General features: G+C 38.1%; 1 long non-coding RNA gene across 1 annotated transcript; it reads left to right on the top strand.

The window, feature by feature from the left end:
• Positions 1 to 1,811: 1,811 nt before the first annotated feature.
• LOC141366113 (uncharacterized) lies at positions 1,812 to 2,679 on the top strand. Its single transcript, XR_012371136.1, has 2 exons — positions 1,812 to 2,023; positions 2,351 to 2,679. It is a non-coding gene; the product is annotated as an uncharacterized lncRNA (long non-coding RNA).
• The last annotated feature ends 11,578 nt before the right edge of the window (positions 2,680 to 14,257 follow it).

Below are 14,257 nucleotides of genomic sequence, written 5' to 3' on the forward strand. Positions count from 1 at the left end.
GTTGTGCCCGAGCCCGCCGAACCTGACTCCCCTGTGAGGCGCTCCCAACGGGAGAATCGCGGCCGGCCCCCTTCCCGCTATGGTGAGTGGACTACTCGAAGGCATTCCAGGGACTAGAATGCATTGGCGGGGGAGGATGTCACGGGGTGACGACTTTTCAGGGCGGAACCAAAAGTTGAAGAAGTTTGGTTCCGCCCGGATGTTTCCGCCCCGACCGGAAAAACAGAAACACCGGACATCCGGCGGCTCCGTGAAGGCTGTAATCAGCCGATTGGGCACAGCTGTGCCTAGTTAAAGAGATCGCCGGGTAATTGGATAACTGGAGTGCAAAGAGGAGTATAAAAAGCACAGTTAGATGACAGTTGGGTTTTTAGTGTGTGCTGAGGAACGGAGCTGTGCTCATTGTTAGACGTGGTGGCTGTCTGTATTTCTCTCTCTCCCCCCTCTCTTGTTACAGTTTACGGTGGACCGGCTGGATTTAACGAAGAACCCTATGGGTAGAAAGGAACTTTGGTCCAACTAGTATTTTGGAAGGAGTAAAGCGGGAAGAGATTTGACCTCGTTGCACAACGTAAACAAAGGCTATCCGCTGTGAGTATGCCCGTTGGTGTAGTATAACTGGCAGAAATTTGATTTGTGTGATCGTTGGAGTCCTCCAGGACTAGGAAGGCGGCCCTACCCCTATAATCAGCGCGGTGGGCGAGCCGCTAGAAGCATACGTCCAAACAGCCACAGCAACGCGACTTTGGTCTGGTCGTGTTTGCCATCGCCTCTATGTTAGCCCCAAGCGCAGTGGAGGACATCGGGCGTTTCCCTTGTGGTGTTGCACTTACAGTGTGGTGAGTGAGACTTTACAAATCATAAGCTTTTTCACGTTGGAGTGGTGCTGTGTATTTGCTGTGCGTTGCTGTGTGTCTTGTCAGAGAAGTCCCGCACCATCCATTCTCTCCACTGGGTGGAGGACGGAGGGGCTAACGACCTCAGACTTTATTGCTACCATACGCTGTGCGCTGTTTTCAGAGTATGAAGGGACGCAGACCAAGAGCTGTAAAGGACTGTGAGTAAAATATTGAAAGCATTCGTGGTGTAAACTTACCTGTGTCTGTATTTGTCGCAGAGTCGGAGGCGAAAGGGTCCGCCGCCCCCGTGGTCTCTACAAAAGGGCGCCCCTGTCCGGGATTCGATCGGCCTACGGGCAGTGGGGATAGGGTAGCGCTCGACCCGGCGAGGTGGTGTGTGACCTTCGCCCCCCGCTGACCTACAGAGGAAACCGGGAACGTGATACCTACCCAGAAAGCTGTAAGCAGCGGAGCCGGTGAGAAACATTCAAAGTTCAGTAACAGTGTTTCTGTGCCTTAGCGACCACCTGTGGAGAGAGAGGAAGACAAGAGTGAATAATTGAAGAACAGACTGTGAACGTGATACCTACCCAGAAAGCTGTAAGCAGCGGAGCCGGTGAGAAACATTCAAAGTTCAGTAACAGTGTTTCTGTGCCCTAGCGACCACCTGTGGAGAGAGAGAGGAAAACGAGAGTGAATCATTGAAGAACAGACTGTGAACGTGATACCTACCCAGAAAGCTGTAAGCAGCGGAGCCGGTGAGAACCATTCAAAGTTCAGTAACAGTGTTTTTGTGTCCTAGCGACCACCTGTGGAGAGAGACAGGAAAACGAGAGTGAACCATTGCAGAACAGACTGTGAACGTGATACCTACCCAGAAAGCTGTAAGCAGCGGAACCGGTGAGAAACATTCAAAGTTCAGTAACAGTGTTTCTGTGCCTTAGCGACCACCTGTGGAGAGAGAGAGGAAAACGAGAGTGAACCATTGAAGAACAGACTGTGAACGTGATACCTATCCAGAAAGCTGTAAGCAGCGGAGCCGGTGAGAAACATTCAAAGTTCAGTAACAGTGTTTCTGTGCCCTAGCGACCACCTGCGGAGAGAGAGAGGAAAACGAGAGTGAATCATTGAAGAACAGACTGTGAACGTGATACCTACCCAGAAAGCTGTAAGCAGCGGAGCCGGTGAGAAACATTCGAAGTTCAGTAACAGTGTCTTGTGTCCTAGCGACCACCTGTGGAGAGAGAAAGGAAAACGAGAGTGAATCATTGAAGAACAGACTGTGAACGTGATACCTACCCAGAAAAGCTGTAAGCAGCGGAGCCGGTGAGAAACATTCAGAGTTCAGTAACAGTGTCTTGTGTCCTAGCGACCACCTGTGGAGAGAGAGAGGAAAACGAGAGTGAATCATTGAAGAACAGACCGTGAACGTGATACCTACCCAGAAAGTCGTAAACCGCAGAACCGGTGAGAAACATTCGAAGTCCAGTAACAGTGTCTTTGTGTCCTAGTGGCCGCCTGTGGAGAGAGAGGAAGGCGAGAGTGAACCATTGGGCACGGACAGTGGGAAAAGCCTCTACCAGTCACACCAAAATTGTCTGCCTCCAGGAAAGAAGAAGGAGGGCGCCACGGCTAGCAGGGTCCAGGCGGGAGCCTGACGTTTCCCTTTTTCTCCGTTAACGGGGGGGGCACCCCTGTTGCTCTTGCCCCTGTCTGCCCGTGGCTGTAGTCTCCCTGGAGGGAGGAGAAGAAGCCTATTAGTTTTAAATTCCCCTTTCCCCATTTTTCCCAGTACTTTTAAGTATTTAAATTCAATAAAGCTTGTTTTAAATTTTACTCACCTGTTTCCGTGTTTGTCTGGTCATTGGGTCGGCTTTGGGGACCTCCTCGAGGTGGGAGTTAAAAAGGGGCGTGGCTTAGTCAAACACAGCCAGCCCCTAGTGGTGACAGTTTCACATGTAATCTAATTTATTTTGAACATAATGACATTTTTACTTGCAAGATGAATTATAGTCATTTACGTATCTAAATTTCTGATTCATCAATCTACCCTGGCTTGGAATGTAAGCTTTTTTAAGTGAATGCCATACATCAAAACTTTTTAATACATTGTCAGAAATGTATAATTGTAGGAGGCTTTTGTTATTTATACATAATTTATTGGCAAAGTTATGTATTGTGCTGGTAATGACTGTGCTGGTAATGACATTTTTGTCAAAAAAATAGCCCTACTACCTAAGAGGATGACTAAGCAAGTGTAGCTAGCTTTCTACATGTAATGTACACAATTTTAACTATTAAAGTGATAAAAATATTTCAAAAATGTAAAAAATACCGAAATACAACACATATGGTAATGACGCATAATAAACATGCCCAACACAAAGAATAAAGAGTAAATTTACTTACTTTTCTGGACATCAAGGCATCTGTAGTGCTATATGCTTAATATGTGCATGTAGTTTATTAGTTGAAGTGACATTTAATTCATATGCATATATTTTTTTTATTAATTTGTGATAAATAATGTTTGAGATATGTCACGACATGTGAAAACTCTGGTGAAGGGCAACACCAAAACACTGATATTGTATCACAAAACACCAATTAAATGTGATAAAATTATTAGTAAGAGCAGCCATAAAAAAGTCTAGACTTGTTTTTGTTTATACTAATTAATTTATAAGATTTGATTAGTTTTTAATAGAATTACACTCTGGGGACATAAATAGGCCAGAATTTTGGGAAATACCCATAAATCAAGAGAAACATTTTAAAATCAAATTAATTTGTACTGTAGCATCGCAGACAATCTTGTTTCGTAGGAGCTTTTACGGTAACACTTTATTATAATGTTCATGATTTAACATTAGTTAATGTATTAACTAACATGAACAAACCATGAGCAATACATTTGTTACAGTATTTATTCATCTTTGTTAATGTTAGTTAATAGAAATAAAGCTGTTCATTGTTTGTTCATGTTAGTTCACGGTGCATTAACTAACGTTAACCAAATTTTAATAAAGTATTAGTAATTGTTGAAATTAACATTAATAAAGATTAATAAATGCTGCACAAGTGCAGTTCATCATTAGTTCATGTTAACTAATGTAGTTAACTAATGTTAATTAATGAACATTATAATAAAGTGTTACCGCTTTTACAAAATACAGTGAGCAAGATTAAAGGGACTGTACTAACAAAAACGTACTGTACAGTATGCGGCAAGAATTTATAGATAAATACCTAAACATTTTTTTCACTTCTTGCATAAAAAATATTTTTATCTATTTTCCAATGTGAATTTTTACTCCCATTTGGCAAGTGCTGATTTTATACCACATATAATAGCATGTAATATTAAGCAAAGTTATTTAAAAGCTTTCATTTCGTAGCTCTGTGCTAATGCCCTAAAAGCAGCGATTCACTTAAAGTATCTTCCAGCTGTTTTGTCTTTTTCAAAAGGAAGCCTCTCTAAAGACACACGTCCTTTTAAGCTGCCTCAGACAAAAGCTATACTTTTATTTCACTTACCGCTATTATCTCTCCCTCACTCTATTTTATTAACACATGAGGTAGAATTGATCGTTTTGCTTCCTTTTTTCTCGGCATATCACACTCAAATCCATACTTCGGGTCTGTATTTTTCTTTTTTGATGAATACATTATCATAAATTTTGTGAAAATCCACACACGGATGTCGCTTCTAATGAGGCCACATTACCATTTCAGACAGAGCAGGCGCGGGTTTTATCTCTGTATGTGGAGACACGCTGCTACAAAGAGAATGGCAGAAGCGAGCGGTGTAGAGGTTCTGTCATTCTTAATGAAGGGTGATGGCGTTCCCTTTGCCGACTGCCAGCATTTAGTGTCGAGCCAAGATCCGGCGTTATCAGTAATGCACACTGCGGTTGGCTACTTTTGGCTGTTGAGCATGCAGGTGGCGGCGCTTAAGGCGAAACTATAGCAGAAACGGCAGGTTTAAAGTTACCCTGGCTAAATAGGCTGAGTTTGAATAAACCAAATTGAATAAATCCATTTTGATTCAAGGAAATTTGTGCGGCGTCCACAAGGTCATCAAAGGTGGACCAATAAACACACCCTCTAGACTGCGCTGTACAAGTCTCTTAATGTGCTTTCTCAAAGGATTAGTGCTAAACAATATCATTGCCGTAACCATATGCGTAATTGAAAATATGCTTGCAATATTTCACACTTCCACAGATGGCGGACAGATGGAGGCGTAGATCAATGAGGTCTGTGACTGGTCTCAGATCAGAGAGTCTTGAAAAACGGGACACCTGCATGGGTCTTATTGTTTTCCTCCACAGATTAAGATATTTTACACTTTATCATCTTTTTAATTATGCGCAGAGAAAGTGATAACAGCGTCACTTTATTTTTGAACACTTAGTGGAGGATAAAAATGGCAATGACTGTCGAAGGTGATTCCTGTGAGAGTGGCTGTACGGGATGTACCTTTGAGTAAAGTGCAGGAAATGTCACTTTGAAAAGACTTAAGAAGTGCGCTTTAAAGAGCAAATGCAGAGCAAACAATCTAAGTGGAGCTCTAAGTGGGTTGAAGGGCCTTGACTATTTCAGGATCAAGTTTAATTATTTATTAGGCTGGGTCAGAACCTTTCAGGGGGATACATCGAAATACCTACTGGCTCATGGCCATGGTCAAAAGGCAAAGGGTTGCTTTATATCAAATTTAAAGGGGTAGTATGTCTAGAAATTAAAATTCTGTCACGACTTGACTATCTGTATAAGATGATTATTACCAAAGAAGTAGGCCTAGCATAAAAGAAACACATACAGTAGACTTCAACCTTAAATATACTGTACAAACAGTGTATAGTTATGTGTTGTTTTATTTGTGTTGTTTGTTCTGTTTTTTGTGTCCAGCATAGACGCGTACAGTATCTTATTGCTGTTATACTGTACGTCGTACTCACAAGGTTTCGTGATATAGTCACGTAATTTTTTGATTCTTTTTTCGTGATATTATCACGAATTTCCGCGTTTGTTCGTGATCGTATACGAATTCCTGTTTTCGTGTGATTATCACGTATTGGTTACTCAACTGCTTTTTCCTATATTCAAACCATTGTCGCTTCGGCTTAGATTTGGTGCTTGCATTAGAATGTCACTTTAGGGTGGTTTCCCAGACAGGGATTATTTTAAACCAGGACTAGGGCTTAGTTTAATTATGAAATATAACAAACATGTCTTACTAAAACAAAACTTGTGTGCCTTTTGAGGCAAAACAAAGTAGACTGATGTATTTTAAGATATGTCAGTGAAAGTTGTTTTGAGTTTGGACAGCTCTTACATTTATTTTAGTCTGGAACTAGTCTAATCCCTGTCCGAGAAACCGCCCCTTTATGTATAGATTTATACTATTTTTTCTGATTTATTTTTTCGCCTGGCATTAGGGTTAGAGTTGGGTTTGATTAGGGATGTAATTTTATGTAAATCTAACCCTAAGCCGAAGCGACAATGGTAAGAAAATAGGACAAAACAGTTGAGTACCCAATACGTGATAATCACACGAAAACAGGAATTTGTTATACGATCACGAAAAAAATTGAAAATTCTTGATAATATCACGAAAAAAGAATAAAAAATTATGTGACTATATAATGACATTTTTGTGAGACTGGGCTGGTTATACACTGTTAGAAAAATGGTCAAAATATGTACAGTACCCCAGCTGTCACTGGGACAATACCCTTTAAAAGGTCATATGTACCATTACAGATACAGTAGGTATGCATTTGGTACCAATATGTTCCTTTGAGATATTACAGTACTAGGCAAAAGTCAAAGGCTACCATGCTACCATTAGATTATTATTTCTTAGTATCTTTATTAAAATACAACCAGAAAATACAGGAAATGTGTATGTAGTATTAAAAACAGTATAAAGTATAAGCTGAAGTGTCAAGTATTTAGGGTCAACTCCCCTTCCACTTGAGCAATAGCAGGAAACTGCAGGATCTCTTAAACTTAAATGAAATTAAATCCTAATTTCTAATTCTAATCGAATGACTTCAGGACTTCAGTGTCCTCAAAAAAGCTCAAGATGTTTTTCGTGCCAAAAGAGGTCACACTAAATACTGACTGATTCCTGAAGAAGACATTTAGTTCTGAAAATTGTTTTTTAATTCATTTTGTGTACATATTTCCTGTATTTTCTGTTTGTATCTTAAAAAAGAATGAAAAATAAATATGGATGGACCTTAAAGGGGGGGTTCAATGGTATTTCATGCATTCTGACTTATTAACACAGTTATAGAGTTGTTTCCTCATGCTAAACGTAGGCAAAGTGTCAAAAGTTACAGAGTATTTCTGTGCCGAGTGCACTTCGCCAGGGTTCGTACAAGTTTATGAAAGTTTTTTTTCGGTTACGTGTCAAGCTGGCATTTCAGGGGTTTCTATACGTATAACTTATTAATATGGGCACTTCCCCCGGAAAACCTCGTCAATCAGCGGAAGACGCTAGAACTTGCAAACATCACATCATGCGACAGCTTTGTTTAATTTCAAAACTCAATGGCACTCAATGGTGTTTTTGGATATTTTTGATTTGGTGAGAAGAAAGCTAGCCTATATGGAAACAATGGATATAGTTTATTATCTGGGGTAGCAGCGGAGTTTTGCGTGTGTGTTTGATGTGCTGGATTTCATTGAAAAGTCCCAACCGGGTCATGAGTTGCATGTGGTAAGTAAGACTTCTGCCTTATGTTGGAAATAGGCGCGTGCATATTATATAAATGACACGAACATGTAGTGAATCATAAGTTAAACACTGTTGTGTAGTGTTGCATGACTCGTACTCACTCCTCCCGCCGTTGTAACTATTCCTTCATTTTTTCGTACGTTATCGGAAAGATTCGGTAAAGCTCATCCTTCTTTTATAAATCTGATTTAACTAAAGACTCTTCGGAGATATAAATGATTTAATCCTACTCTATAGGTAATCCAGATTAACATCAGAAATGCAGAAACAGCGTGTGTTATGTGAGCTTTAAAACTTTGCTAAAACAACAAAGCTGGTGGTGGTGGCCTAAAACTTTTGCACAGTCCTGTACCTCTGATGTAATAATATAAACTCTTTAGATGTACAGCTGTACTTGAAATGGTACAGCTGGAGTACATAGTATTTTGACCACTTTTTGTAACAGTGTTTGTATATGGTTTCACTCTTTTGTATTCCATGTACTGTACTGTGTATTGTAGCCGCCAGTCTATTTACAATAAATAAAGAAATCTGAACCATAATTTGTTTTTCAATAAACATCTTTCATTAAATTAAATCTTATTATTATACATATACTGTAAAGTCAAATATTTCCTATGGAAACATGAAGGTTTGATGATAAAAGCATAGTTTTAACCATCTTTTAACCAACTGTGATGCACCATACAGTATTTAAATATCAATAATATACAAGCAAAGGACAAGGTCTTTGAAAAATGAACATGCAGCACAAAAAGGAATCATTTTATGTGTATTGCATCTATTCTGAAGCTTAACATATAAATACACACTTTTATTAAATAGAAAAAGCACTGTGTAAGCATCCTTAGAAACATTTTGTGTTCTGCCAGCAAATAAAATATTGCTTTAAGAACATAATGTAAAACAGACTGTACTGTAGCCTATATACAGTTTATTTATGAGAAAGTAAGACTTTTTCACATCTCTGACTTTCCTACTACCTTGAATGATTTGGCAACATTGTAATTCGTCCAACAAAGCTTTTATTGATTCCGATTCTGACTGTGGGAAGCGTCACGAGTCAACATAAATAATTGAACAGTGGTTTATCTGCAACATTTCAGCAATTGCCAACTAGTCCTCCTGCCAGGGAAATGGCCATAGACAGGCATGAAGCTGTTGTCCACTATGCTTTGCGACAATATACATCACTCACCATGACAGGCAGAGTGGCAGAACAGAGAAATTCTGTCTATATATAACACACTCTGCTGTCAATCTCCTCTCTCTCTCCCATGATTTCCTCCAAGCCTCAGGCCTAATACCCTATAATTTCACACCCATATACCACCTGAAGAAATTTTTGTCACTCTTCTAGAACACACCGATGTATATTTAACACAAAACTTCATCCATAATGTAACTGCTTTGCTATACTGGAACCAAGAGAGATGTGATTAATGCCATTACTAGTGTTCACACTAATACGTCCTTTCTTATTCTCAGAATCCAAGCTTGCTTATTCTAGGGCACAGGAAGCCCTTAAAGTAGTTTGATTTCCTCTCAGAAGTGAGCCAAAGCATTGCCACTAAGCTCCTTATCCAGGCTGCCCTGCTCTCACCCCAAGGCTCTCATGATAAGAAGCCAGAGAGAGAGAGAGAGAGAGAGAGAGAGAGAGAGAGAGAGAGAGAGAGAGTTTATAAAGTGTTGGAGAGAGGTCCATCTGTTAGCGCTGGAGACAGCCGCCACCACATGATGCCCCGCTGTGGGAGATTTGCCCACCTCCCATACATTTAGATACTCAGAGGGCATTGTGCACCAATGCCCCACATATCGTTTGGCCTCAAACATACACACATACACAATTACGGTTTCCTCCCGCAGAAGCAAATCTGCCGAAGGGGAATTGATTTTCTGTTAAGTCAGAAAGTTAATCGTGACCTTGTTAATTCAGCTGCCCACAATCTACAAATCCTGAACCTAAATCCTGATAGATAGTTCTGTTACTGAATTTTTTAAGCTGTCTGTTTATACATCTTAAAGCAACATGTATTTACAATCTGTACAATTGTCCAGAAGATGCACTCATGTTGGGTAATAAATGTGCTCTGTCCAATATTAGGCATTGGGTTAAACACAACCCAGCTTTTTAGAGGGTATGCATACCATCAAACTGCCTTATACAATTATTTAATATAGTGGTTCTCAAACTTTTTTAGCATGCGGCCTCCTTTGTGTACGGTGCATTCCTTTGCGTTCCCCCAAAGAAAATTTACGACCAATTTGTTCTAAAATGTAACATTTTAATTAAACAAAACATATTAAATTATACAAAGTAGTGCTGTTGGTTAAAAGCCTTATTTTTTTACGTTTAATTACACAGAATTCATGATAAATTAATGTATTTTAAAAATGTCATAAAACTGGGGCCCCCCGGCACCATCTCGCGGCCCCCCTGGGGGCCCCGGCCCCCTATTTGAGAACCACTGATTTAATATATTAAAACTGTGTATTATACAGTGGCGACTGGTGAATGCCCCTCCGAGGGGCGCAAATTCAAAATAAGTGTTCGGAGTGTAATGTGTGCTCCTTGTGTTTTCAAAATATGTGTTTGTTGCATCATGTGATATGTGCATTACGTGTTTTGTCAAAATAAGTGCCTGCTGCACACGCGTCAAAACAGTTTATGATAAAAGAGACGCTTACATTCATAAAATACACGCAAGACACTCCCTTAACAGTAAACTCTTGATTACACATGAGATTATGTGAGTATCTGGCATAAACCCTTTAGACGCGTCTGCAGCGGGCACTTATTTTGACAAGACACATGATGCACATAGGATCACTCGACGCACATATATTTTGAAATTACAAACCACACACATGATGGGCTACATACATGTTGTGATGAACTTTGCATCGAGTGCCCTCGATAAAGAAGTCACCAGCCGCCACACTGAAAAAAATGATTCATTGAATTTAATCTTTTTTTTAAGGTAAGTGGTCGCAATCAATTTATTTAAGCTGCATTTAAACAAAAGTTTTATATTAAACAAGTTAATGGTTTAACTTGTTTAAACCATGGAATGACACAAATTGAACTATACAAAGGTTGTGACTCCAAAATTAATCAATAGTAGTGCTTTTTGAGGCGGTTTCCCAGACAGGCCTTATCCTAGTCCCAGACTTAAATGCATGTTTGAGCTGCCTTCATTTGAAAAAACCCTGCACTGACATATCTTTACATATTTCAGTGTCATGGTTTTGTCTCAAGATGCAAACCAGAATTGTTTTTTGTAAGGTATGATTGTGAAATATGTTAGTCCTGGATTAATCTAAACTCTGTCTGCACTGTAAAAAATTTGCTGTAATTATTCAGCTGGTTGCCAGTAACTTACTGTAGAAGATAAAAACTGAAAATGTTTCATGTTCATAACTTTAAACAAACCGTTGCCAGTAAATAACATAAATGTAAAATCTACAGTAAGTTACTGGCAACCAGCTGCCAGTAATACTGTAATTTCTACAGAATTTTTTACAGTGTGGGAAACCGCCTCTTTATATTTAATATTTTGATCAAAGTATGGATAGATGGCCCAAGCGCATTTGCATGTCTGGATCTGAAACCCCAACAAAATGTAATTTTCCGTAACTTTCTGTTCTGTCTCGCATTTGGACTTGAAACTTTTCTGCTAATTCCCACCACAGATGTTATAAGATGTTATTTCAGCGTGCTAGTCACTATGCTGCTTGTGTCTTGTATTCTGCTGTTAGGTGCCAGATGTCTTCGAGGATGTTTTGCACATCTTCATGTGGTATATTTCTATTGATGGTTCTGTTTCTATTATACTGGTCATGCTATGGTAAGTCTCTGCTTTCTCTTAGACTTGCACTTTACAGCCACTCATACTGTAGTATTTCATAGTAAGTCAGCCACTTCTTGCTGGTATAGTGATTGATCCCATGGAGGGTCTTGTATTGCAACAGCATCTCCTTTCAGTTGCTCTCAGTCTGAGGCTGTATATACAGCCGCGATAAAGCAGTTCAGGTCTGAAAATCTCCACAATTATTAGGAATTTTGATCCATGGGTTCCTTCAGGAGGTTCCTATGGGTTTTTTTTACTGTTAAAAAATGTTTGCTGCCTTAAATTTTTTTGTTGAATCAACTCAGATTTACAAGTCATTTCAACTTACTGTTATTTATCTTGACTAGAGATGAGTTGTTATAACTACAGGTGAGTTGTTATAACTAATAAAATATAGTTTAAAAGGTCAACTTCATTTTAAAAAGTTGTAGAAACTAATCTCTTGTCAATATAAGTATTAAGTTGACATGACTTGTAAATCTGAGTTGATTCAACAAAAAAGACAGCAAAGATTTTTTTACAGTGATTTATAAGAGAATTTTGATGCTGCTGTTTTCCTAAAATATATGTTGTAGATAATAACAGATAATTAACAATTAACTGGTCAATGGTTTTGTGTAATGACCACTAATAGTTTCACGAGTTTAACGTCATTAACATCAAATATCTAATATGATAATAAAGCATATTTGGCGTGCTGTTTAAGAGGACGGCTCAGAGCTCCCCGTCTTAACTGGGATAGATACCAGCTGAGAGTGAGGCGATAGGGTGAAGAAGGGATGCTACAAAAATGGGACCTAGGTGAGGGATGGCTATATACAGAGACCTCTTCGCACTGGCTGGTGGGATCACATGATCATGTGCCTATAAATAATTAAATTATTTTGCAAAGTAAATTTTATGACTGTGGAATTTATAATTATTGTAAAATATAAAATATTTTGTATTGTTTTATAGATAAAAAAATCACCTTTACACTTTACTATATCATTTTTTGGTCAATGACGTGACATTAATTATTTGGGTCCGTATTGTTCAATTAAATGTAAAAGGGTTAAAATTTCAAAATAAATTTGCAGATTACTTGCATACATTCTCTTTTTTTTTGAGAACCAAGTCTAAAATTTCTGGTTTTATTTCATTTTGAAAGAATATTTGGGGGATAATTGGAAAAATGTAATGGGTCTGTGTCAGTTGGTGTAACTAGTATTTTTTTATGAAAATAGCAATATATTTATTAAAAAATGTGGAATACGGTAATCTAGTTTAGTGTAATATGATTTTTTAACATACACTTTTACTAGGGCTGTCAAAAGATTAATCGCGATTAATCGCATCCAAAATAAAAGTTTGTTTACATAACATATGTGTGTGTACTGTGTGTAAATATTATGTATATATAAATACACACACATTCATGTATATATTTAAGAAATATTTGCATTTATATACCCTATATACATTTATATAATTTATAAATATAAATATTTTATATATAAATATGATTAATTTTTCTTATATATATTCATGATTATGTGTGTTTTTATAAATAAATAACAATTATACACAGTACACACATTATGTTATGTAAACACAAACTTTTATTTTGGATGTGATTAATAGCGATTAATCCTTTGACAGCCCTAATTTTTACATCATTGGTGTTGTCAAAGATTATTTAGCTGTTTTCAGCATATGTCAGGACAAATATTACAAAAACGCATTCAAAATTACATTTAGAAATAACTAATAAAATGATATCTTTGATGATTACATTTACATGCCATCAAGGTGGATAAAATATTTAGTATTTCTCATTCTTTGGTGCAATTGGCGGTTACACCATTTGACATTTTCAGGTCCGTTCAGTCTTAACTCTCATAAAAATGGTGCAAATGTAATTTTTTATTGCATAAAATTAACATAAATACACTATGTTCATTGAACTAAACCTGATGCGTGGTTTTAAAACAATTTTTTTTATATATATTTCATCTTGCCAAACCGTTTTTGTCACTGACCCTTTCCCATCTCTTAAAGGTGCAGTGTGTAATTTTTAGAAGGATCTCTTGACATAAATGAAAAATATTATACAAATCTATATGATCAGAAGTGTATAAAGACCTTTCATAATGCACCGTTATGTTTTTATTACCTTAGAATGAGATGTTTTTATCTACACACACCGAGGGTCCCCTTACATGAAAGTCGCCATTTTGTGCCTCCATGTTTCTACAGAAGCCCTTAACGGACACATTTTTTTACTAAGTTGTCTCCGACGATGACATGTTTGTCTGGTGGCGGCTATTGTAGCTCCTCTATGCGTTTCAAAAGCGAGGGTTGAGCATTGGATTGAGCTGTTGGTTGCAATGTGCAACCTCACCACTAGATGCCGCAAAAATGTACACACTGCACCTTTAAACCTTTTGATATTTTCTTTATCTTTTTAAATTCTGCAGTTGTTATGACTTGCGTTTTACTCATCATCTGCCGGAAATGTTGCTTTTAGTTTGGATTTGTCACTAAATTCTAAGTCAGTAAGCTGTGTGCTAATTATTGCCAGTGATCATTTCATTTCTGGACACAGCACACAGCTGACTGTATTAACTTTGATGGAGCATCAACATATGCCCAGAGGAAATGCAACGCTTTTTGAATTTTATTGATCATCTGCTGCCCAATCTGTCGCTGAGTTTTTCTTTATTTATTTATTTTTTGCTTGACTAAAAATAAAAAATTGGTCAAATATTTCCAACAGTTTGATTTGAAATGATCCATTTGTCACCGTATCACAGACACCACCTGTGTTTCCCTATTAC

Source organism: Misgurnus anguillicaudatus, chromosome 2 (assembly GCF_027580225.2).
Source record: "Misgurnus anguillicaudatus chromosome 2, ASM2758022v2, whole genome shotgun sequence".
In the NCBI taxonomy this organism is placed as follows: Eukaryota; Metazoa; Chordata; class Actinopteri; order Cypriniformes; family Cobitidae; genus Misgurnus; species Misgurnus anguillicaudatus.